A 26,941-nucleotide genomic window follows, 5' to 3' on the forward strand; every position below is an offset into this window, starting at 1 on the left:
TATTCAAATTGATCAATTTTCACTTCCCTTTCCAATTGAAGAAAGGCTACATTATAATTCCACACTAAATTTTGCTCTGCCAATCTGCTTGTTTCAAGTATTTGTGCATTAAAGATTCTTACTATAACTAGGGAAGAAAGCAACTAACCCTTAGTTAAACAATGCTGATTACCAATCAGTTTCAAAGCCCAGCCTTTACAACCCAAGCTTATAAATTTAAATTAGGCATCCTTGATGAACTCCACATGCCAGAAATGGATTGCTAGGAATGGGTCGCCCACAAGACAGGCCACAGTTTTCATGTTCGCTTTAATGGTCCAGTGACTGGCAAAAAAAGGACTGCACAGTCATCTAATTAACTTTAAGCAAATGAGATCCACGTTTATCTTCTGATTGCAGCACAGAAGTGAATAACCATTACTAGATAAAACAAAATTTAGAAAACAATAAACAAAACATTGAGATGTTGTTGGGAAAACATTATATAAGGCTGTCGTCTCTGTTTAAACAGCGTTCATTTTCTCAGCTTACAATCCTTAAAAATATCAAGACCTCATGCAAGATTTTGAGTTTGGCTGGGAATGTGTTCACAATTGGCTCAGAGTTACCTTTCCCTGCCAACTGATCTTGTCAAGCCAATTCCATTGAAAGGGAGGGAACAAATGGTGGGACGGGATGGTTGGCTTAAGGCCAAAAGTCCTTCAAATGTCAGAAGCCTCCTTTCCCACTAGATCAGATGGGAATTAGTGTGATATGCCTCTTCCTCCAACTCATTCAACAAAGAAATTTCCATATATATGAATGCCAGCAACAAAGGAAAGCTGTGAATACATTCTACAGCATTAAAATATATTTCCATTTATTGGGATTTTTTTCTTGAGGAACAGAAGAGATTACAGGGAAGGTTCTGAGAAGAATTGTTGATAAGATTTCTCAAAAAAACAGTCAAAAGGTAGGGAAGCATAATAACCTTGTTTTGGTTTAAGTGAGATTCTTATTTTCCCAATAATATGCATCACAGCCTATTTCCATATTATTTTACCAATAGTCCCCCAAATAGCTAGAAACAAATTTGAACGCCAATATTGCCTGATGTTTTCTGAGGCAGAAGCAAACAGCATTGTCTTTGTTTAATACTTGGAATAAAAATCCATCAGGGAACTGCTAGGCCCATGATGGCAAACCTATGGTATGCGTGCCAGCGGTGGCACACAGAGCCCTCTCTGTGGGCACATGTGCCATCGCCAGCTGGTCTTCATGGGAGCCAGAGTCCTAAAAAATGGACTGAAAATGGTCTCCAAAACGGCTGAAAATGGCCTGAGAAACAGCCAAAAATGCCCAAAAAACAGGCATGTGCATGCTGGCCAGCTAGTCTTCTGGTTTCTGGCACTCCGGTGCACACACATGCATGGCGAAAAGGTTCACTATTACTGTGCTAGGCTGTATGCTAGACTGAGAAGATAGAGGGAAAAAAATCATAAAAGAAAATATTAGCAAATCATTTTCATATAACTGACAAGAAAACTATATGGAGGTATCCATGCAACTAACAGGAGCTGAGTATTATGTAGTGGGCTTCAGTAGGCAAGAACCAGACCAGCATAGCTGCAACAGCATTTATTGAGGAACTGCAGGCCTGTGATTTATCAGTTGGGGACATCTAAAGGTTAGTTTCACTTTAGCACAGTTAACACAACTATATACATTCAATACATAACACTGAGCTTGACTTGAAGGCTATTTTACTTCATACTTGACCTTGTTGGAACTGATAACCAATAGCATACATTTGATCACATGTGCTATTTAAGTTTATTTCCTCTATGGTTTCTGGCCAGGAACTCTGAATTTACTTTTTTTCCCTCCCAGTATAAACTAGAACTTTTGTAGAGTTCTAGATTCAAAGTTAGAACTACATTTGAGTGTGCATGATGCTAATAGACCAGCTGATAGGAATATCTTCAAGTAGCTGATGTGGAATTCTTGGGAAAGTTGCATTTGGTTTTCCTTTAAACTTTGGTGCTTGAGAAGACACTGAGTAGAAATAATCTTGATGCAACTGTAGCCACAAATAAAAAGACTCAATTTGTTGTTGTTGGGTTGTTGTTGTTTTTTTGCCATTAAACAATTCTGATTATGGAAAGGGTGTTTTTTTTTTTAAATAGAGCTAAAAAATCAACTCTTTCCGTTCCCACAAGGCAATTGCTCAGCTTTTCCTCATCACAAAAGCAATGCCATTTTTAAAAAGCCAGCACAGTAAGTTCATGCCACTAACAAGATTTGTGTTATTGCAAACATACGAGCTGTGGTTTTGCCCCCTCCTATCTGCTAAAAGGAAAGGAGAAACCACTTTTGATGTGTTTCAAACTCTGTTGTTTATTTTTCGTCATCCAGCTACCAAAAAGGTATCATTATTTTATTTTATTTGTAAGCTTGGCTCTAACATCTTTGCAGCAACAAATATATACAACAAACTCCAGGAAAAATGTTCTTGGCTTTCTCCTTCCCTTACTTCCTGTTATGGATATATGAATATTTAGTAAGTTCATATGTGGAACTACAAGCCATTTTTTTTACCCCTTTCCCATCCCTCAAGTCCATAAAGAGGCTAATGTACACATTTCCCAGGTTATTGACACACGTTTTTTAGGATCTTTGGGGAAAATCACAGGAAACAGATGGGAAATGTCTTTCCCCAACCTGGTTCTAATGCAATATGTACTATGCCTATTGCTGTTAAATAAAAACAGTGATTTTTTTTAACTAGAATTACCAGAGAAGAAGGAGTTAAACCTTGCCTTCATTGTTCAGGTCATCACATTAGAAATGTGGAAAATCAGGTGAGACTTCAGAAACTGTAGTAACCACATTTTGGGTTCATGTATCTTTATTTGCTCAACTTCTTTCTCCAAATTCCAACGCATACTGCACCATTCCCAGTACACATATGGATGGGTCCCAGATCTGGTTTATAAAAGTTAAATGACCTAATCAGTCTCAGATTAGATCAAGCAAGGTGAAAAGCACCGGGGCTGAGATCAGAATGTTCTATTACAATAACAATGTACAGTTTGCCACCACTTCTCCTTCTGGTTGTCTTTGTTATTAATAGCTTCTCTAAAATTTGTAATGAACTTCTCTTATGAAGAAGTACATCCTTAAATGTCTGTCTAAGCCTTCCTGATGCAGTATTGGTCTGAATAAAACCGAACAATGAGTCAAAAGCATGATCATTAGTTCAACTCATCTCCAAACTGCATTTGATGTCATCTTATTTTATGGAACTCTCTAAAGATCTACAATATCAAATGAGCAACTTTGGAATCAGAGTGGGAATTCTCACCATAGTTCCTTCTAGCTGAGTGTTTTTGTAGTCATTTAGAAAATGGCAGCTATATATGGCCACAAGTCCTCATCTCCTCAAATGTGTATTTTCTGGTGCCATACAATTGCTGAGTAGCCAAAAGTACAGTAAGAGTCCCCACATTGCATTCAAAACCTGTTTCCTGCTTTGGATCTAAACACTGAATATCTTAGAGTACTCCAAAAAAACCTACCAGCCGTTTTTATTTCCATTCTTTACTGTTTCTTGTTTGTTGTAAGCAAGCATAAATCAAAATGCAGATTTCTCAAACATCTGTCTGAACTTATAGGAATGTGACTAATTAATTAAAATTGTTTTATAATCAGGCCCGTTTTTCAAATTTAGCTCACTTGTGTTTTGGTAAAGCCAAAGATGTACTTAGTGGCCAAAATGAAAACATATGTGACTCTTTCACACTGTGACCACTAATACTTATGTTTATTTGCTATGAGTCTACACAATTTTTAAACTGGAGAACAAAGAGGTCACAGCCCTATTCTCTTAGAAACTCTGTCTGACCTTTCTGGGATTGGGAACCACAAACTGTTACTCACTAAATCATTTTCTCATTTTGGTAACATCAAGTTGTCAGAGTGGAACTTTTGGTCCTCTAGAAAAGCCTTAGGAGGTCTAAGCATTTAAACTGGATTCTGTGATACATTAGAAATGCAAAAAGAAGATATAAGAATGTTTGGGTGCATCTTCACATCAGTTGAGAAATAATGCAATGAATGTCAGAACTTCAGAAGAAAGGTGAGTGATAAGCCTTCTCTGTTAACCCCTAAAATCCACTTCAGAGGCTTTGAAAACTGGGCCACAGAAGTGGTGTGTGAAGTGGTGTGCACAGTTCCATTTATGCAAGCTGCGGGCGCGCACGTGTGCAGCTCAATTTGTATAAGCTGTGGGTACATGTGCCCACTGCTCGTGCAGCACTGCCACATCTCTCTCCCCCACCTCCCCCCACCGATCTGCAAAGCCAGAAAGATTGGGAAACTCTGGCTTAGATAATAGAAGAAAGAAGAATCCTCAGAAATTGCAAGAGGGCAGGCTTTATATATCATTCAAATAAATGTGGAAAAGGATTCAACAGGAATCCTTACCCTGGTATAATATGCTTTTACATTTGCTTTTACTCCTAAAAGTAACAGACACCATTTCCATATTCTGCCCCTCTAAGCCACCTTCAATTTACTAACAACTTTTGAAGGTCCTTGGCAGAGGTGGTATTCTGCCAGTTCTGCCAGGTTCTGGAGAACTGGTAGCAGAAATTTTGAGTACTGTAGTTTGGAGAACTGGCAAATAGGCTGGCTCCACCCCTTCTGCCTCCTAGCCTTCCAGGTGATCTTCTTTTGATGCCATGAACAGAAGATTGGAGCTGGAAAGCAGGTTAGTGGGATGGGGAGGGAATGGTGATTTTGCAATATCCTTCCCCTGCCATGCCCACAAAGCCACACCCACAAAGCCACACCCACAAAGCCACACCCACATAACTGCTAGTAAAAAAAATTGAATTCCATCACTTGTCCTTGGGGGTTATATCCAAAGCTTTCAAAAGCTCCACAGAGCCCTATGGTTTCACCTTTATTACTGGATGTAGTTTAGGGTGAGAAGCAATATATATATATATATATGTGTTTTTTTATTTGTGCTGATAAATAAAAAAGGGAGACTAGTATAGATCTATTTCAAGCTATTTAGCTCTCATCAGCTAGCCATACCCTTACTGGGATTTGAACCTGGGCTATATGGCATACTAGGCACACTAGGCAGAGATCTTAGCCATTAGGCCACAGGCTCTTATCCGTTATCAGCGAAGCCAGGGTGAAAGGTATCTATTAGATTTTTACAACCCCTGGTAAGCCCCAATTATGGGAGGAAGCTAACTGCTTCCATCATCTGTCAATCGGCTCGTCACAAGAGTCCATCACGACAGAAACCCAATATTTTTACTGTTGCCTTTGTTATATTTGTGTTTTTTTATTTGTGCTGATATATATATATCAGCACAAATAAATATATATATATACACTAAAGAAAAACCTGTGACACATTGGGATTCACTTCTTTTTCTATATACATACTGCATTTAGACTGAACACACTAGATGGTCCTATCATCATCATCATCATCATCATCATCATCATCATCATCATCATCATCATCATCATCTCACAAAAGAAACCCATGACCATGGGAATTCCTACAATGGCCAAAATGGTAAGAAGGAAACTGGTCTGAACAGCATGGAAACTTTAATGCCACAGGAGTAATGGTTCCTGGGATTTTAGGTAATTTTTTAAACTTAGTGGATCTGATGTATTTTGATTTTAAAAGTGTTATAATGCACTGGGAACAGAAACAACTTCTGATTTCCTGCTGATTTTCCCATTGACTTTGTGAGAAACAGTAGGATTGGAAATCATGATCACATGGCCACAGTTTACCATATCACACTTCAATGTCCATAATGTTGCATGTGCAACTGGTCTGAAGATATTTGAAATTCTTCAGGAATAACAGATTGGAATTAAAAATTATAAACAAACAACAGACAGAAGATATTTATTTTTATTACAGACAACATTTAGTGGTACATATGTCTCAGAACTATCTATTTGGTTCATAAACATTTAAAATGTTTTTGTATTTGTCCTACACTCCCTTTCCCCTTTTATTGTAAGCCGCCCTGAGTCCCCTCAGGGAAAAGGGCGGCCTATAAATGCATAATAAATACGAAATACGAAAATCTCTATGCCAAAACATCTGGCAAACAACTTTTCTCATGCTCATCTCTGACAATCTTAAAATGCTACTATGCTGTTCATCTAACCCTCACTCCCCCCCCCCCCCAACTTTCATCCAATAGTTCATATTGGTTCCTAAATTCTATTTGAACAGCTCCATCATTTTACTGAAGTGGACACATTGGAGAATGATTATGCAATTATTAGCCTTGCCCTCATTTTTTAATAAAAGACATGTCTCATTACTAATTGTGATATTTAGAATGCCAAAAGCCTATGCTCAGTCTCAGTGGGACTAAATACTTCAACCCTGAGACAAATCCTGGGTCCTAGTATTTGAATATCTTTTAAACTGTTGAGGTTGACTCAGCCTTCCATCCTTCTGAGCTTTGGAAAATGAGGAGCCAAATTGTTGGGGGCCAATATGCTGAGAGATTACTGTAATGTAACACAGAGCAGTATATACAGTAATTCTAAGTGCTATTGCTCTTGTTATAATGCCTATCCTCTAGAATGAGGCTCCCTCTGAGATCTGGATGTTTCCCTCCTTGGTGATATTCTAGATTGGCTTAAAGACCTGGCTCTTCTCCCTGACTCTGGGCTGGAGTGGTTCATGTATAATATATTGCTGTTAACTGGATCTTCCGTCTTATTTGCTTTGCAGCATATTTGGATTATAGACATAGATGATAGATAGATAGATGATAGATGATGATAGAAAGATACAGAGATGGGATTCTACTGGTTTGGACAGGTTCAGGTGAACCTGTAGCTCTGAAGATCAGCTGGGAGAGAACCGGTTTGCTCCCATGAACAAGTGGGCCTGTCCACTCAACCCTGCTCTTTACCTACCTTTATCTTCTCAGCTGAATCACATGGCAGAGTGGATTGCTGCACCTCAGCTGTTTTCCTTTCTAAGTAGCAATCCAGATGGTAAGTATATTCTAAACTACGCAGAGCGCCCAGAGCATGTGTCCTGGTACGTGCGTGAGTGAAGTACATGCTCAGTGAATCAGTTGTTATACTGGTAGGATCCCATCCCTGGATAGATAGATAGATAGATAGATAGATAGATAGATAGATAGATAGATAGATAGATAGATAGATGACAGACAGACAGATGACTGATCAATGGATAGATGTTGCTCCCCTCTGGGAGGAGGTTTTGACATATTTCTAGCAGGACTACCAGATTCTGTAACAGCTTTGTTCCCTATGTCATCTGACTGATAAATTTGCAAGATTCGTTTTTCTCGCCATGCACATGTATACATCTAGACAAGACTGTGTTAATTCTTTTTGACATATAACATAAGTGGATATGTGCATACTTTTGTATTAATTTATTTTGTCATGTTTATGTAATGTATATTGGAACTGGAGATTTTTTGAGAGCAATATGCAATGAAATTTCATTTTAATGTATGCTGATTAGTGTACATTTAAAATGACAATAAAGTTATTCTAAGTTATTCTAAGTCTATGTCAGATAGATTGATTATACATAGATACAGTAGATCATCAAGGTTAGGAATGAGTGCCTGTGTCAGGGTTCTAAATAGCATCCAAAATTAAATCAGAGTCCAAGGCAAAGTATTGCTCAAGTTTCCAATTTTATTAAGAGAGCCATATTGGCACATCTGGGAAAACCCGAATCTGAAAGCTTCCCGGTTTTCCCCACCCAGTTGAAAGTTGCCCCCACAAGTCCATCACATGGTCCAATCATCTACTGCCATGCTTACAGTTCCATTCATCCAGTTCTGGTCAGGTGCAGAGGTGCAGACACAAAGGATGACCTTGGCTTTCTAGAAAGGAATTTTATTTTGGCATTTAATTGGCATTTAACAATTCCCCCTCCCATTTTCTCACAACAGAAAAGGCATAGTAGAATAATAGAAAGTCTGGCAGGCCAAAGACCCAAAAGGAATATGGCTGCAGGCCTGACAGCCTGTGAATCTGGCATTATATGCTAAATGAGGTGATGCCGTAAAGTTGTATGATGAGTAATATTTGCCCATGATACTACCATATTTAATGTTTTCATACTATTTTAATACAAATTGGGTATAAATGCTATAGATTAACCCTGCCCTTCTTTTTATATGCCATCTTGGTGACATTTGTGAAAATACAGTGTATAAATATATACTGTATATAAATATAAATGATTGAAAAACAAATGTATAAAGTGGAAGAAACAAGCCCACAAATAAGATAAAATTAAATAAACATGTGTGATTTATAAGGCAGCATGTGTGTTTTAAAAGGCGATGTTTACTGCCAAAACTATTTGCAAAGCTTTCTTTAGTCATTTGTTAGCTAGCAGTACCATGGGATTATTATTTTTTCCTGTAATTTAGGGGTAGCATTTTCATAACAGCTGAAATACAGCTAATATTTGGCAACAATCATGAGAGATGCTTTTATGTTAATTGCACAGCATGTGCTAGCTCAGAACATTTTGCCAAGTCTTCTCAGAAATGCAAAGATCAATTTCAACTATAGGGAACCTCTGCCATAACACAGTTGAAGCAGGTAACAGCACTTAGCTGATCTAACCCGGATTCTGAAGTTAAACACATTTTAGCCAGGTTAATACATCCAAAGCTACTAGAGACTCCCAGTGCTATAGAACAGACTGGGAAGTCAAAATAATGTCCTGAAAGAAAGCAATAGAAAAACATTTCAAGCAGTTGCCAAAAATATGCTTGGACATGTCAACAAGGTCTCCAAGAGTTCAGCTCAACTGGAAGGAGACTATACCTTTAAGTTTAGTCATAATAAAATGTGTTAAATGTTATCACATGAAAATAATCTATAACAAAAAAACGACAAGAGGGAAAATACTTTGAACATTTTAAAAATACATAAACAAAACAAAAATGAAAAATTCTTGGTTCTTTATACCAGTGTTTTTCAACCACTGTGCCGTGGCACACTAGTGTGCCGTGACATAGTGTAAGGTGTGCCGTGGGAGAATTACTTTATATATAGTCAATATAGGCACAGAGTTAATTTTTTTTAACATTTTCTAATGGTGGTGTGCCTCGTGATTTTTTTCATGCACAAAAAAGGTTGAAAAACACTGCTTTATACCTTGAAAAAGCTATCATTGTTTGGTCATAATCTTCCTTGCAGTGCAAAATAGACTATATTTTATAAATAATTATTTAATATTGTATAATATATTATAATACTATACATGTATACATACATACCCACACTCTGTGTGTTTGTGTCTGTGTGTGTATGAATTTGTTTGTGTGTAATATATATAGTGGTATGTATTTACTAATTATAGTAAATGCATACTAATTGGTAAATGCATACACAACAAATCTCCTTTATTCTTCTTAAAAATAACTTTCTTTTTTCTGCCATGCATAAATAAGTAAATGTTCATCTCTTTTCCTCGCCCATAGACACACAGAGACACACACAGAAACACATACACTATATTGTATGTATCTTTGTGCATATATGTTTGTGCGTGCATGTTTTTCTCAGGATCGTGTACTAAATATATGCATGCTCCATTTGTTTAACATGGGCTGAAGTTTGAGACTTTTTGTGGTTTCCTCAAGTTTTGCAAGAATGCCACAAATAAATCTCTGTTCAGCCCTTGAGACAGCAACAGAATGACTAACTTCTCCAGCACAAAAAGGATATGTAGAATAAGATGTTTTTTTCAACATTTTGAATTTATGCTTAGAAGAAAGAATGGGGGGGGGGGAATTCACCTATCAGATTATTCTTAATGCATTGAAAAAAGGTCATTCAAAATTGTCTGCCCTCCCACAAAAAATATTTTAATAAATATTGAATACACCTTTTAAACGGTTCCAATTTGGCATGAGCTGAATTCTGTAAGGGGCCGGATGAGTATTGACTAGGTATGAATCCAATTCCATAGAGAAGAGGCTAGTCAGGGGGAAAATAATATTTCAGTCATTCAAAATGATTTTTAAATTATTTGACAGGTTAAATGCATGAGTATAGTTGAACTTTGGAACACTCCCTTCATTTAATAATATTATGCTCCAGCTAAGGTCAATTATTATCTTATATGTACAGTCATGTCAATAAACTATATAAAAAGCTTAGCAATAAGATGCATCATAACCACCAATGAATAACCTCCTCCAAAACACCCTTTCAAGAGTTAGAAATCAATAACAGAAGTGGACCTTCTGCCTATTCTAAAACTATTGTATGAAGCAAATGCTGTGTCATAAGAAGAGAAATTGGAAAATGATCCAATACCATTTCTCATTCCTGCAGATCTACCCAAAAGTCAAGGAGAAAACAAATCAGATGTTGTTAAGCAGTTGGGAGAAACTCCAGGAGAAGACAAGATTCTTGGTCTGCAACAGGTGACCTAAATTAGCTTCCTGAACTTTCTCAATGAACTTCTTCATCACCGTGGACATCTCTTGAAGGCCAACGGAGATACCAAGTTGTTGGAAATAAATGAATAAATCCCCAAATTTAGCGAGGCCACAGTAACAAAGTCTTTAATGGCATTCATTTGAAAATAAAGACTACTCATTGTTAGCCAAACTCAACTAAATTGCTCATGATGAATTACATCAAATCAACATCTTAATGCTGGCATCACTTGGAAATCAAGTAATGGTGCCGTTAAAAGCAACATCTTTTTTTTTCTTTATTCCCCTTGCTGCCCACATCCTGTTTTGTTTGCTTAATACCCAGTTTGGAAATTTCTGTAATATGTGCATACTTCTTCATTAATTGACTTGTTTATTACAGTTCAGTTTTATTTTCACAACAATCATATGTGGTAAATTAAGCTGAAAGCTGGTAATCAGCCCAGTGGCTTGCAGTAAAGCTTCCCTGGGATGAAATTAAATTGGAATGAATTCAGGTTTTCTGACTCCTAGCCCAGTCCTGTTACTGCTCACACTTTTTGTTATTCTTTGCAGCCCAATGGAACATTGGAGACAAATTACATTAAGGGACTCCAGACTCTAACACTCATCAGCAGGATAAACTCTGAAAACTAAATAGAATGGATTTAAATTGGGTATTCAAGAAAAGCCAAAGAAAATCTTAATGGAAATGTTTCTTTACCTTATAGGTAATCCTCACTCAGTAACCACTCATTCAAAGACATTTTCAGGTTATGAAAGCAAAGGGAAAAAAAAAACTTACAACCAGTCCCTAAAGTTATGGCCATTGCAACTCTCACACACACACATACCTCAGTTGTATGATTGTGATTTGGATGCTTGGCAATTGGCATGCATTTATGAAGATTGCAAGGCTATTTGCAACTTTCTCAGATGGGTTCTCACAAGCAAAATCCATAGGGAAGCCAACACAAAGTTGTAAATCATGATCACATGACATCATGCTTAATGACCGCAGCTGATTTGTTAGCAAACACAGCTAGAACTGATGAGCTGATGTTGTAAGTTGGGCATTGACACATGACATTTTGCTCTGCAAGTTTATCAGCCCCACATATGATCAGGCCCAATACATTATTATTAATGCCAAATATAGGCAGTGAACACAATCAATACTCATTTTGTCCTCCTATTTTCCCCAGAACAATCCTGTGAAGGGAGTTGGACTGGAAAGACTAACTGGCCCCAAGTCACCGAGGTGGGTTCATGCATTAAGGAGGCCTACAACTGACAGTCTCCTGGTTTCTAGGCAATCACCTAAACTATTATACCAAATTGGCCCTCTCAATATCGTAATTGGTGAGGGGGGACATGAGATTTTAAAGATGTTGACCTTTTCTTAATAAAGATTATTTTTCACTGATAACAGAATACCGAAGGTATAGATTTTGCTAACTTGCATGGTTAACAGTGGTTATTAATAGGGCAGGGAAATGAGTCATGGATTTATATTGAACAACAAGAACAGATGAATCCGAAAAGTGAGCTGGAGAAAAGAAGACGTTTCCTACCTTTTGAATTGACTACATCAGTGGTGGGTTTCAAAATTTTTTACTACCTAGTCTGTGGGTGTGGCCTATTTGGTGGGTGTAGCATAGCAGTCATCTGACTGGGTGGGCATGGCCAACTTGATGTCACTCATCAGAGATTCATGGATTGGATAAAATGCGGTGAAGCTTACTTAACAAAGCTCTTGCTTAGCAACCAAAATTTTGGGCTCAATTGTAGTCAATGGCGAAGGACTATCTCTGCCTTCCTCTGCATGGCAGCCTCATTCAAGTAAACTCCTTCTCTTTTCTGACAATATTCGTCTCTGTTAGAGGCACCAAAATAATCCAGTCAATGTAACGTTTCCTGCTGCAGCATGGGGTTGGACTAGATGACCTCTGAGTAGAGTTCTAGTCCTAAATTGCTTTTCTTTCTTTCTTTCTTTCTTTCTTTCTTTCTTTCTTTCTTTCTTTCTTTCTTTCTTTCTTTCTTTCTTTCTTTCTCCCTTCCCTCTATGGGAAGCAACCAACCTCCCCCTCAAATAAAATATTGCTCCCAGAAAGGATCATTCCACATGCCTGCCAGATAGATAATGAGATAATGAGCCTATAGAAAATTTGGCTCCATTCACAAGCAGGGAATAATCCAAACCCTTTTAGAAACACAAAGCCCATATTGCACAAACCCCAAAACTTCAAAAACATAGAACCATATAAAAATCCTACCTTTTATTCAGATTGTTGTTCCGTTGACCCAGAAACAAACTGCTGAATGTCACTTTGCAAACTTCCTTTTTCAATCTAAAGCAGGTTTCAATTTAAAGTTTGCAGCATTAAGACTTGTGGACTTCAACTCCCAGAATTCCACAAACAGCAAAGCAACCTTGGCAACTTTAGAACTTGTGGACTTCAACTCCCAGAATTCCACAGTCAGGCATGCTCAGTTCCGATTTAAAGCAACATCATTTTTTTCTACTTTGCTGAATCCCGATTAAAAAGTGAGATTCCTTCTTTCTTTTTATTTTTTCTTTCTCCCTTCCTTCCTCCCTCCCTCCCTCTCTTTTAGTTTTTAAAACTCTTTTCCCTTGCCTGAACTGGCAGGGAAAAGGGGCTTAAAAAAGCTTCTGATGGAGGTTTGGGGGTGTGGCCAAACCAACGGTCCGGTCTGGTTCGGTAAGCCAGATTTTCACTACCTCTTTTGGTTTACCAAACAGGACCAGGAGGAACCCACCTCTGGATTACCATATTTTCACGACTATAAGCCGCACTGAAAATCCTAAAATTTGATCCAAAACCGGCAGTGCGGCTTATAACCCGGTGCGCTTTATATGTGGAAAAAGATCTCCCAGCTGCACACCCCGATGCGAAAAACACAGAGATCGGTGCGCTTGGGGCTGCTACTGCGACATCCAGGGAGGAGAAACCAAACCGCGCGCCTCCCCCAGCTGCTTTCGGGGCTTCCTGGAGCGCCAAGAACCTTCGCGCTGTTCTCCGCTCCTCACGACTGCAATAGATGTCCAGAAGCGGCTTTTGGGGCTAATGGGGATTGGATTTCCAGCTCGATAGCCCCTGCCGCTTCTGGACGTCTATTGCAGTTGTGAGGAGCCGAGGAGAGTGCGGAGAACAGCGCGAAGGTTCTTGGCGCTCCAGGAAGCCCCGAAAGCAGCTGGGGGAGGCGCACGGCTTGGTTTCTCCTCCCTGGACGTCGCAGCAGCAGCCCCAAGCGCACCGATCTCAGTGTTTTTCGCATCGGGGTGTGCTGCAAGAGCATGCCCCGATGCGAAAAACACAGAGATCGGTGCGCTTGGGGCTGCTGCTGCGACGTCCAGGGAGGAGAAACCAAGCCGTGCGCCTCCCCCAGCTGCTTTCGGGGCTTCCTGGAGCGCCAAGAACCTTCGTGCTGTTCTCCGCTCCTCCTCGCGACTGCAACAGATGTCCAGAAGCGTCGGGAAACGTGCGGCTTATAACCCGGTGCGCTTTATATGTGGAAAAAGTTTGAAAAATTAACGTTAATTGATACTGCGGCTTATAATCCGGTGCGGCTTTTGGTCGTGAAAATACGGTACATGTACATCAGTGGTGGGTTTCAAAAATTGTTCGAACCTATTCTGTGGGTGTGGCCTCCTTTGTGGGAGTAGCTTGCCGCCCATGTGACCAGATGGGAGGGGCTTGCCCATGTGACCGGATATGAAGATGCTGACAACACTAGTCAGAACCACCTTAAATTACCTCACACACAGCACTGGCATGCATAAGAATATGATGTAAACTTGTTTTTTAAAAGGCATCTTTGGTTTGTGTTAAAACAACTTCAAAACACACAATGTTCTGATTGCACCACAAATGCAGTAGTCATCCTTACCTTTCACATAGGCACTGAGTTTTATAAATATGAGCATGACAGTGTAGAATAATCATATCCAAGGACCAGTGGTGGGTTTCAAAAATTTTTGGAACCTCTTCTGTAGGTGTGGCCTGCTTTCCAGGTCCACTGGTGGAACTTCTTCTAACCAGTTTGGTAGATTTGACGAACCGGTTCTACCGAATAGGTGCGAACTGGTAGGAACCCACCTCTGATGTACATGCATTATGGATCTATTAGAATAATCCAAGAAACAAGATTTATGGAAGAAAGAAAGTACAGTTTTCCAGTTTTCTTTTTTCAAAGTCATTGACACGGTCATATCTACGCAGAGAAGAGTGTTTATGTCTGCTGATACATACAGTTTTCAATTAATTTTCAGAAAGCTGCAGTTGCACATCAGTCATGGGGGATTATAATAACATAAATACAGTATACAAGGATATATGGAATGTTTAAGGTGCAGTTCACAGACCCTGGGAGTGGGACAATATATCTTGTAAATTTCCAAGGATGAAAAATCTCAAAGTGTTTGTGCCATTCTACGTAAGGTAGAATGAGATCAATGTTGCCTCTTTTTCTTCATCCTGAAACCTAGAGGAAAGATAGGTTAGTTGAACAGCTGCACTGTGTTGTCTTCTCTTCTCCCACTTTCTAATCAGAAATAAAGAAAAAAACAAAGCTAGCAAATCTGAAAGAAGAAAAAATGAGAAACATTTCATTCTATTCACTTACATCATTGGACCTTGCTGGTATGCAGTGTTCCTTTGTTCAGTCTTCTAATACTGCATAAGCAATAGGCATTGAGTTTATTGACTGGAGGATAATTATGGCTTTACATTGTTGTAGAATTCATCTGTGATTTCATCAAGTCTCTCTCATTTTGGGGTTAGCATCCTTGCAGTCTTTTAGAAATAATTAAAATGCTGTTCCTTATTGAAACAGCAATGACCAACCCTTACTTTGAAGACTCTCTAAAAATTAGAGCTAATCAGATTTTTAAAGACCTTACAAATCAATGGTTGGCATTCCTTGAAAATTAGGCTTGTTGGAATGTGATCTTGTTTTGATATTCTAAAGAGTTGAAAGGTTAGGGACTGCATATCAGAGTTACATTCTATTTGGCTTGTTTAATGTTTGTAAATGTTAAGATTGAATAAAATTGGGAGGAGAGAGATTACATTAATCCACCCCAATTATTTCTTGTTTGGTTATATTCATTTTTTTAAAATAGAATCTCAGTAGAAGCTCAGTCAGTATGCATTGGCAAATAAAATGTTTCCCACTTTTGAAGACTAACTTCCCACATTACCACCACTGCTATATTCTCAAGAGGAAAACACATTTTCATGAGAAAATATATATATTCCCCACCCCATTCCCTCCAATGCTTGCTCTGGGTTTTAAAATCAGGTAATATTTCTCAGAGTGTGGTCTGAGAACTAGACTTGCCTGCCCACCAGTTCCTTCCTGGTGGTCCCCTAAATATTTCCTTTGGGGATAAGAAATAAACGGATGAAGTTGAACAAGGGACTGTTTTTCTTTCTAAAATCCAAAAGTCATCTCATGTGTAAGAAGGCATTTTTTGACAGCTGGACAGCCACCAGCTATTATTATCAATCATTGGTAACATCTGGATATTTCCTCATTATGTGCTAAAACAGCTTTATTCTACTTGGTTTTACATCAGAATTTCTAGACTACAAATTCCTGACCGTATGGTTGTGAATTGATTGGGAGGTCCCACTGAGACAGACAAGATTAGAAGATTATTTTAAAATCTTATGCTAAGCAAGGATTTCACATTGTGTTGTGACATGGTTAGGACTGTGATAGGAGATCATCAGAAAATGATGATAGCTATAGTGGAAATACCGAAAACATCATATATAGAGGCAATAAAAGGTACTTCCATATCATTGTACTTGATGTGCCAATGGAGTCACTAGGATTTGAAGAGTATTTTACCTTTCTAGGCTAATACTAACTCACAAACAAAATTTCATGTGTACCAGCATGCCAAACAATGCCTTTCTTGAAAAAAATTGGGCTCTCCATTCCACCAATTTAAAACAATCAGGATAATGTTGATTGTGAAATATGTGCTTTGGTTCCCCATAAATTCCTTGGCTCTCTGTAGAATTGGAAAATAAAATATTGTGTGGCTTCAGTCATCAATTTCATCAGTTGTCCTTCTCTTAAACGTGTTTCTTTTTTCTTGGCTACACTTACCATGGCAGCCATTTTGTAAGACTGTCCATAATATGGTCTCAACAGTCTCAGTGTATCTCACAGCTTTCTAAACACCAAGAAAGTTCATTAAGCCACAATGTGGTTTGGATGCTTTTTGGCTTTTACAATCTCCATTCCTGTTTGTCTTTCTTAACTGTGCTGTTTCACTCTATATTCATATTGTAGAATCAGTTAGCCATTAGCTGCTATTGTATTGCAATTCTGCTACCAATTTGGCAGGGAAAAGTCTACAATAGAAATGGTATAGGAGAATCAAGATTACAAATGAATATTCTAAATGAATTGCAAATCTGCCTTCCAGATTTAGTTGTAGGGTATTTAATCACACTATCTCAGGTAATATGGCAGCTTCTACCTTCCATCTCTATATAAGGACCATTCTTCAAACTATGAACAATTTGGCAGTGAAATGAGTTACCCATCTCTTACTGGATATATTTAAGGAGAGGTGAAAACTTCACCCATCTTGGATACTTTGATTTGGGCTCCTTCACTGAGGAGAGGTCCTGATGGTCTAAAGCAGTGCTTCTCAGCCGTGGCAACTTTTAAGCTGCTTGCCAGCATATAGTGGGAGTTGAAGGCCACACATCTTAAGATTGCTGACATTGGGAAACATTGATCTAAAGACCTCCTTCCAATTCAAAATATAGTCTCCAAGCTAAGAATATATATTTGCCAGATTAGCTGGCTGCCTTAATAAATGGGAAGGGCTCCTTATTCAAATGAGCATCATTTACTAGTTTTTATAGTTGTGAAACTATAAAAAGTATAGTTAACACATAAACACATGGAATCAACTATAGCTGCAATATTACATAACAAAATCCAGAAGCAAAAATATTGCACTAAAACTTAGAAGCATCTCTTTCTCACCATTTGAAAAAAAAGTCTGTTATTTGCCAATGAATAGAGATATGGGTAAATATCTTAATATTGCTTTATTAAAATTTAGGTCATCAGCAGGGTTTAGCTTAAATTAGCTTTTGGCCTGCCAAGTTGACATCCTTTGTTTAGATGCATCCAGCCAAAGTTCATTTATTTGTTTGCAAAACAATAACCAACTCTGCTTCTGCATTATGCACATTGCTAAAAAGTAACACCCTCCCAAATTTTGTCTTTGTGTGTGTGTGTGTGTGTGTGTGTGTGTGTGTGTGTGTGTGTGTTGTGTCTAAGCATGTATGATTTTGCTATTAACAGGGGTTTCATTAAGTCAACTGCTCTGTCAGTTGAAACCCCTGACCGAAACTGAAAGAAGGAGAAATGAAAGAAATGATGAGAGGAAAAATTCCATTTCTTCTTAAATTGAGTGGAAACATCTTCAGGAAAATTAAAGCAAAAGCTGAGAAGAGCAGAAGGAGAGCCGAGGGGAGGGGGGAGCAGGAGAAAGGGGGAGGGAAATGACAGCTAAAACCCCTTTCTCTCTTTTGTTTTCAATCTTCCTTCCAACATGCTCCTGGTAAAATCATTACAAAGGCCGTTTATTTTTAAAATTGAAAGATTGGGGAGAGTCATAATGAGATATTATGTGTAAAAAGTTGCACATAAATTTCCTCCTGTCATATTTTGGGCTCAGTTAACGCATCTCTTTGGCAGGCCAGAGGGAAGCTGATCACTTTAGTATAGATTGTTTGCACACTGGTAATATTGCCAGGATTGAGCTACTGGGTGGCTGACTTGGCTACATGTTGATTTAGAAATTAACTGGGCTTTTATTGGCCACAGTAAATTGTGTGCATTTATATATATATATATATATATAAATGGTTGAAACTAGGTTCTGTTCTTTTTCAAAAGATACCCTTATCTGTAGGTTGTTGGTTTTTGTTTTTTTTGCTGTTATTCTTGTCTAGTTTCAACTAGGAGATGGTTGTCAAAGACACAGAGCACTGCCAAACATATTTTTCAGCAATGCCTCATTTCTTTTGATATACATTAAGTTGATGTTATCCCACATAATAATTCTGATGGGCTGTTCTTGTCCTACAAGTGCTATTTTAAATGCATATGCATTATATAGTTCCAGCAGTAATGATTTTCTATAGGCTGCCAAACATTCAAAGGTAGTATTTATCTGAAAGGTTGTCTGACAGTCAGATCATTTATTTTTAAAATGGAAGACAGACATGGAAAAAATTAGCAGTGAATCCAAGCAGCACTTGTTCAGTCTTATTAAACTCTTGATCCCCATTTTAAGAAGAATCAGTGTTATTCATTCTACTCTACAGTGTGTAACTGCATGGCTTTCAGAAACAGGAGAAATATACATCTGATTTCCAATTCATGTTCCCTAAAAACTGGTACCAAGAGACCTGTCGCTTCTGATGTTGTGGCTAGGTCAACCTTGTCTTCCATAAATTTGTTCATTTGCCATTCAAGTTCTGGTGACCATCAAAAACCATCAAATCAGTTTTGCAATAGGCTCAAATTCAAATTGTAGAGGAACAGTAACAGGATACGAAAATTTCAGCAGTTGTTCCAGTTTGATAAAACTACGGATTTAATCTATTTAATTGTCATTTTTAGTAAATATATGCTACATGTTCATAAAGCTAGCTGTTAGTTATTTCCAAAATCTGTTCGTCTATACGATCCAAATTTTCATATTTTCAATTGTCAAGCAACACTTTATTTGAGTGATCATATTAATGAGTGATACTTTTGGTGCAGGACTATAGCTGGAAAATGCAGAATAAGGAGCAATTGCCAGCAAAATGGGGATGCAAAGAAAACATATGAAACACCAAATCAGCCATCCCCAATTTGATGCCATCCAGATGTTTATAAAATACACCTTCTAGAATACCCTCCAATAGAAAGTGTACTGTATTAAAGAAAGCTACAAATAAAGTAATACAGTATTGTGTTGGGTTGTCAACTTGCATCGTCATGGTAGCATCATGTGATTTATTGTGATTCCCCCCCCCACTTTGCTAAACTGGGCATGAGTGTGGCCAGCATGTGATGCATCTGGCCCGTGGGCTGTGTGTTTGAAAGCCCTAGTCTAGTAGACAAATGAAAAGGAAACCCAATTGCACAATTGCAAACTTTTATTCAAGCCAAAATCTACCTATACTTGGAATATATTTTCAAGTATTGCAAAGAACTAACAGCGAAAAGTGTATTGTATATCGGTAATTTCCTGAAAGAAAGTAAAGCTATTTATGGCTCTACAGACTAATTCTGCACAGGAGAATTTGCAGACCTACTTATAAAGAGTTAAAGCAGAAGGACACCCACCCTAAAAATATATTATTTTCAGCAGCCCTGCTGTTCTAGAGGAAGGTCAAATACTTGTAAACACTTGACTGGAAAGTCTTTGCGACTTACCTCTTTTATATTTATTTCTGTAAAATCCAAGTGTTACCCTCACTGTTATACAAGGCTGTAGTTTGGTTTGCTTGTATGTATTATATTGTTGTGTTAATGATGTCAGCATGCCTTTTGTGTGCCTCCTGAGAATGAATTATATATGAAAGTTCCAAAACAAATCCTTAAAGGGAAAATATGAAAAAATATATTTGGGGAAAAATCTTGCAAAATATGTGGGCATTTTATAAGGTAAATATGTAAACATTTTAGTTGATTTTTTTTCTGCTTGCAGACGATCCTCAAATTTTTATTTGAGAAATCAAATAAAGCTGAAGACAATGAATTCCCTCTTTCTAGAGGAGAAAAAAAACATAAAAATCATACCTTTAGTTAGGAGAAAATCAATCTTAGCAAATAAATTCCTTTCTGTGTAATTCAACACTAGGAGCTTCAGTTATTCCTTCAACGTGAATCATTTATTCCAAAATCCAAATTAAAGAGGCTCCCTACATATTTCTTTTTGCCAGTTTAAATAAGAAAACTTTGTTCTTTCAGCTATATTCGAAGATATCTTCACCCTTGTAGTCTGGGTGATAAGAAAGTTGCCATCTATTGAGACAAATCAACAGTTATATCCATGGCATATAATTTGGTAATTTATTATCTGGTTAGTAATTATTAAGTTTCTGGAAGTCATTTTATTATTTGTTTGGGAAATGAAAATTGCATTTGTTTCATTTGTTTTCCATTCATTTTTAAACCAAATTCATAAACAACAGATTCATTATTATTACTTTTATATAGGTTTTATTTTCTATTCATTTGAAGCTAATACTCTGTCACTGCTATGCCAGTGGCTTCCATTCAAACTGTAATTTTATAGCAATAGTCAAAGACCCTGAGTTTTACTTTGTACATTATTATTTTTTTCATTCCATTAGGAAAAAGTATATATCACAAATGTTGTGTGCTTTCAATACCCATTATTTAGTAGAGCAATACCATTATTAAGATAATTTAAGAACTACAAAATAATTGTATGATTTTCAGTTACAAGAATTCTTAATCACCCAGACTTTCCATTGCAACTTAAACAAATTTTAGATGACACCGGTTAAGCTCTCCTTATGACTTACTGGCTATTCATTTTGTGGAATTACAGCAATTCTCTTTTTAAGAAGGCAAAGAAAAACATAACTATTTCTTAAGTAAGTAGAACCGTGTTCTGTAGGTCCAGTGGTCAGTCTGGACTTCTATTCACATGATTCTATCTCTAGAATATGAAGTCATGATTCTATTAGAAAATGGACCATATTCTAGTTATAAAAACCTTAACGATCATCTTCTAAGAGCTGCAGTGTGCAGTACTGCGGGCTACTTCTGCTGATCACCGGCTGCCTACAATTTGGCAGTTGATATCTCACCAGGCTCAAGGTTGACTCAGCCTTCCATCCTTCTGAGGTGGGTAAAATAAAGACCCAGATTGTTAGGGGCAATATTCTGTAAACTGCTTAGAGAGGGCTGTAAAGCACTGTGAAGCGGTATAAAAGTGCTATTGCTACTGTTGAGGCCTATGCTAATCAGCAGAAGCTAATTAGCACTGATGAAATAACTAACTGGAAGCATTTGAAGACTGTTTCTACACGCAAATAAGAAATGCTTCTTGTAGCTACTGGAACTGACCCAGCAGATAAGGCTTCAGAGTGACATGAAGCCAAACATTGCAACACCTTTGTTTTACTTTTCAAAACAATGGGAGTGTCAGTGTTGTGAAGCAGATGTATCATCAAAGTAAAGCATTCTTTTGAAGCTTTTGCACAGCTGTCCTAGTGTTAAAGAAAATCCAGTTTACTGTAGTGATTAAGGTATCAGGTTAGAAGCCAGGAGACTGTGAATTCTAATCCCACTTTAGCAGTGGTGGGATTCAATTTTTTTACTACCAGTTCTGTGGGTGTGGCTTGGTGGGTGTGGCTTGGTGGGTGTGGCAGGGGAAGGGTACTGTAAAATCTCAATTTCTACTCCACTCCAGGGGAAGGTTACTACAAAGTCCCCATTCCCTCCCGATCAGCTGGGACTTGGGAGGCAGAGAGTAGATGGGGGCGGCACCAGCCAGAGGTGGTATCAACCGGTTCTCCAAACTACTCAAAATTTCCACTACCAGTTCTCCAGAACTGATCAGAGCTGGCTGAATACCACCTCTAAACTTTAGGCATGAAAGCTGGCTGAATGACTTTAGGCCAGTCACTCTTTTTCAGCCCAATTTACCTCACAGGATTGTTGTTGTGGGGAAAATAGGAAGAAGAAGTTTGTATGTGTTCAGCATCTTCAATTACTTATAAAAATAACAAAGGCAGGATATAAAAATAAATAAATAAATAAATAAAGCACTGCTGAAATGCAGACATTTAGTTTCTTGAAAGAAGAATTCACAGACTGTTTAGCCAGTAGCCAGTAGCCAATAGCCAGTTGATATTAAGAGAAATTATTCCTAATGTTTCAAGAAATTTTAATTTCAACCCATTGATTCATCAATTTTCTATTAAACAAATATAGGTAATACCTTGTCCTTTCTTAATAGTCTAGCAAATGCAGTTTGCGAATCTAGATGTGTGAAGGGACAAAATCCAGGTCTTCTCTCCCCTGCTCACAATTCATTTTTGGTCATCTTCACATTTTTGATAGCCTTACATACAATCTTTTACTTTTCTGTTTTCCAGGATAAATCTATCTCTTATCACCATTTTGTACGCAAAAGCCCTAATCATATAAAGACTAAAGAAAAAAATGCTATTCTTTTTCAAAAGTGTTTGCTTGGCTTGCTCTTCATGCCTTTAACTAACCTCACCCATTTTGGATCATATGCTGTCCAAAGTCAATCACTCATATCTCCTCCTGCCCCCAGTTAGGCCCAATAATCTGTGATGGATTCTATCTATGGGCAATACAACAAGTCTAACTGCTACAGTTGAGTTTCTCAAATTAAAGAACAACAGAGAATGCAGTTCTAGTTTGTTTTCTGAGATATTAGCAATAGAGAGCAGCCCTAAAATGGGGTGGGGAAAATACATGTGTTCCCAATCATGGCCCACAGAATGCAAATGTTTTCTTTTTGGAACAATCAGAAGAAACCTCACAAGGATTTTGGCTTTTCTAAATATCTGTGTAATAAAATAATAACAAACAGCATCACACAAATGTTAACTCCACAGCCTCACACCACGCTCTAAGAATTGTTTGGAGATCATAGAGTCTCCCAAACAACAACAACAACCCGTGTGCAACCTTTCACCCTGGGCCATATGAAGAGAGGGGGCCAGAACTAAGGAGCTGCAGGCGGTAAACATCTAACCAATTGTGTCATACAGATTGGGTGGTATGTTTTCCCCAATTTGTTATGGAATGTTTTCAAGTGTATTAGGTTAGAGGATTTGGAGAAGTCAAGCTTATGTGCATTTAATGAAGAAAATAAATAGGAAGAAAAATCATAGAATGTCTGTTCTAAAGGGTGGTAATAAGCAAGCCCCTTTCATGTGGTCTAGTGTCTTGCCAAGAATTTTTGAAATAGTTGCAACAGAGAAGCATATGAAATCATGATAATAAAGGTGATGTAGATTGCTTTCTGATTACTGATTTGCAGCTTTGTTTGTCTGAGGCCTATATTAGTGAAGAACTCTACAAGAAAGGTAAAATAATGTTTCTGTTCTCTGGAATTCAGGCCCCAAGCTGCAGAGAACACTGCTTAAATTGCCTACTGTTCCTCGATGGACAGGGATGAAGCCAAGTGTACATTGTATTTCATGGAATGGATTTTTTTTCTTGCACTGAATTTCCCATTATTTATAAATACAAGGACACATACATTTCTTTCTCTTGCAATTCTTCTGAAGATATACTTCATAAAACTGTTAAAAAAACCACAAATATACAAAACCGTGTCATATTTGCTTAGTCTTCAAGGTTTTATAAGAGGGTATTTTTTGTTTTAACAGACCAAAAGCAATCTGTAACAATCAGTGGTGAGTTGCAGGCGGTACTCCCCAGTACAGGCATACAGGAGCCTGCCTGGAGCACCAGATACCATTCCAGTACAGTGCTCCATAGGGCCCACTTGCCCACCTGAGCTCCTTACCCATCTTTTAAGTCTTTGGTGCTTCCACACACACCACATACAGCGCCTGGAGCACCTGGAGTGTTGTGGAGGCTCGCAGAGGCGCTAAGACACATGTGCGAACCCACCACTAGGAACAATAAACTATCATCAACAATAGAGTTGTAATGTACCTGGGAAGTGGAAACATAGATGGGAAATGCAAACGTTCCTACTGTAAATATTGATAGCTGTTTTTAGGACTGGGTAATAAATGAATAATTGCATTTTACAACAATGGCAGATTTTTTTAATAGGACAAAATAAAAAAAAAATCAGTATAACTTTTTAAGACATAAATTTTAATATAAATTCAAAACATATTGCACATTATTTTGCAGAAATAAAAGCATTGAAGTTTTGTTGGTTCCCCCATCCTCTATGTGGACTTTCAAGAATAGCAGAATGCCAGAGTGGGAAGGGACCTTGGTGGTCTTCTAGTCAAACCCCTTGCTCAGGCAGAAAACCTTATGCCATTTCAGACAAATGGTTGTTCAATCTCTTCTTAAAAGCTTCCAGTGTTGGAGCACAACTTACAATTCAATTCAATACAATAGCAGAGTTGGAAGGGACCTTGGAGGTCTTCTAGTCCTACCCCCTGCCTAGGCAGGAAACCCTGTACCATTTCAGGCAAATGGCTATCCAACATCTTCTTAAAGACTTGCAGTGTTGGGGCATTCACAACTTCTGGAGGCAAGCTGTTCCACTGATTGATTGTTATAACTGTCAGGAAATTTCTCCTCAGTTCTAAGTTGCTTCTCTCCTTGATTAGTTTTCACCCATTGCTTCTTGTTCTACCCTCAGGTACTTGGGAGAATAGTTTGACTCCCTCTTCTTTTGGAACACTGCTATCAAGTCTCCCCTAGTTCTTCTTTTCATTAAACTAGACATACCCAGTTCCTGCAACCGTTCTTCATATGTTTTAGCCTCCAGTCCCCTAATCATTTTTGTTGCTCTTCTCTGCACTCTTTCTAGAGTCTCCACATCTTTTCTACATCGTGGTGACCAAAACTGAATGCAGTATTCCAAGTGTGGCCTTACTAAGGCATTATAAAGTGGATTAACACTTCATGTGATCTTGATTCTATCCCTCTGTTTATGCAGCCTAGAACTGTGTTGGCTTTTTTGGCAGCTGCTGTACACTGCTGACTCATATTTAAATGGTTGTCCACTAGAATTCAAAGATCCCTCTCACAGTTACTACTATTGATCAAGGTACCTTCTGGAGGCAGATCATTCCACTGATTAATTGTTCTGTCAGGAAATTTCTCCGAAGTTCTAAGTTGCTTCATCACTAGTAACAAACAATATCAAATCAACACCAAGAACTGTAAAGAATTTTTAAGTACAATAAGTTTCAGATAATAGGAGATGGGTAAACTCATCTTCAGAAGTCACTTACACAACATAGGTATTGGCTTTCAGTACATGGAAACACACAAAAAGCTTATATTTATGCCTACATCCTCTAAGATTTCTGTATTCATATCATTCAACCAAATACCTAGAAACATCCTCAAACATTATAATCAGTTGCAATCAAACAGCATAAATAAAGTGCAAACTACTCAATGAAATCAAGAAGACTCATCTCATAAACTCTATTCCGATGAAATATAATTGCCACCAGAATTTGAGGTTGCTGAAATGAGTTAAATAAAATAAAATTGTGCATTCATTTATAAAATCCACCCACGTTTGATTTACGTTAAAGCAAAGTATAACTAATTCAATAAAAAGAAATATGAAAAACAAATCTGAATGAATTTGCTTTTATTTTTCATGTTTGTTTTTCTAGCTGGTAGACCTGGTTCCTATCACATGCATCATAATGTCATTGCACATGAGACACACTCCTTGTGCAATGATATCTATACCAGAGCCTAAACATTTGACAATTTTTGCATGGAAAACTCAAAACAGAAAATGGGCAGATAGGGGTTTCCATTAAAAACTAAGAGAAAGTTATAAGATTCATTTTTATTGGCTTCTGCATTAGAGACCTCTCATTCATTCTGCCAGAACTAACTACATATGATGGTGCTGGCTACAGATTGAATCCAATTGGGATGGAAAATATTTAAATTACAAAGATGAGAATATAACTAGATAAAACATTAAAAGCAAAGGGAAGCACATGTCTCTAAAATATTTGTTGTATGCAGAAGCTATCCAGCAATACTTTTCTTTGATGTTGTTGGATGAAGACCTCCTTATTCAGATGAAATAAGTGGTATTGTAAGAGATGGTTCCTTTACTCTAAGTTTTAGAATTGGTAACTAATGATTATCTCCCCCCACACACACAAACACTATCCTTATGCTTCTATTCCCCCACTAGATAGTGGCAGGCAATCATTTCCTTCCTCTGATTTGCAGTACATGCTTTGATTGCCTTTAAAATTAACCCCTTGGAAGGAATGGCAGTCATCTTCAAAGCAACCAGAATTATGAAAAGAGCAAGGTTGAGTGAAGTGCCAGTTTCCAGGCTGGGTTAGATACCAGAAGATTGTGAATTCTGGTCCTTTCTTAGAAACTAATCCAAGTTATAGGACTGCTGTTGTATGGAAAATAGGCAGTAGCATTATGTATGTGGCCTTGAGTTGTACAGAATAAAGACAGGATAGAAATCTAATAATAATAATAAAAAAAACTAAGTTGGCATTTTCTTCCATTTGGAAGATGCCCATCCAGCAGTTCTTATAGGAGCTTATGTTCTGAAGCAAGATTGAGTTGATTATTTTACAGAGTGAATCCTACTCAGTTATCTAAGTTTGCTTTAAATTGTCCTTGGGTGGATCAGCAATCCATTTGTGGGTTGAAGAAGTCTGAATCTTGCTTCAAGT

This window comes from Thamnophis elegans, chromosome 5, assembly GCF_009769535.1.
Source record: "Thamnophis elegans isolate rThaEle1 chromosome 5, rThaEle1.pri, whole genome shotgun sequence".
Taxonomy (NCBI): Eukaryota; Metazoa; Chordata; class Lepidosauria; order Squamata; family Colubridae; genus Thamnophis; species Thamnophis elegans.